The sequence below is a fragment of the Penaeus monodon genome, chromosome 20, assembly GCF_015228065.2.
Source record: "Penaeus monodon isolate SGIC_2016 chromosome 20, NSTDA_Pmon_1, whole genome shotgun sequence".
Lineage (NCBI taxonomy): Eukaryota > Metazoa > Arthropoda > Malacostraca > Decapoda > Penaeidae > Penaeus > Penaeus monodon.
In genome coordinates this window covers 20,029,171-20,029,434 of record NC_051405.1, presented here as the reverse complement: position 1 = coordinate 20,029,434, position 264 = coordinate 20,029,171, and positions in this window count along the sequence as shown.

The window sequence follows — 264 nt, the reverse complement described above, 5'->3', positions numbered from 1 at the left end:
CGTCGCGTCCTCGCACTTTCCCAATAACCGAGCGGCTTCTTCATGGATTTCTACCTTCTTCTTTTCTTGGAAGAAAATTTTCTGGAGTTAGCATCAAAGTTCTGACCTCCAAAGGACTCGGGCGCCCAAGGAGGCAGGACTCGCCGCCCGCCATCCCAGGAATTTCGGCTCCTTCGAGAGGTGATGGACAGGAAGGAATCTAGAAGTTCGGATGTAGAAATGCAGTGAAGCATAAATGCAAAGCGAATATCTTCTGGACGGGCC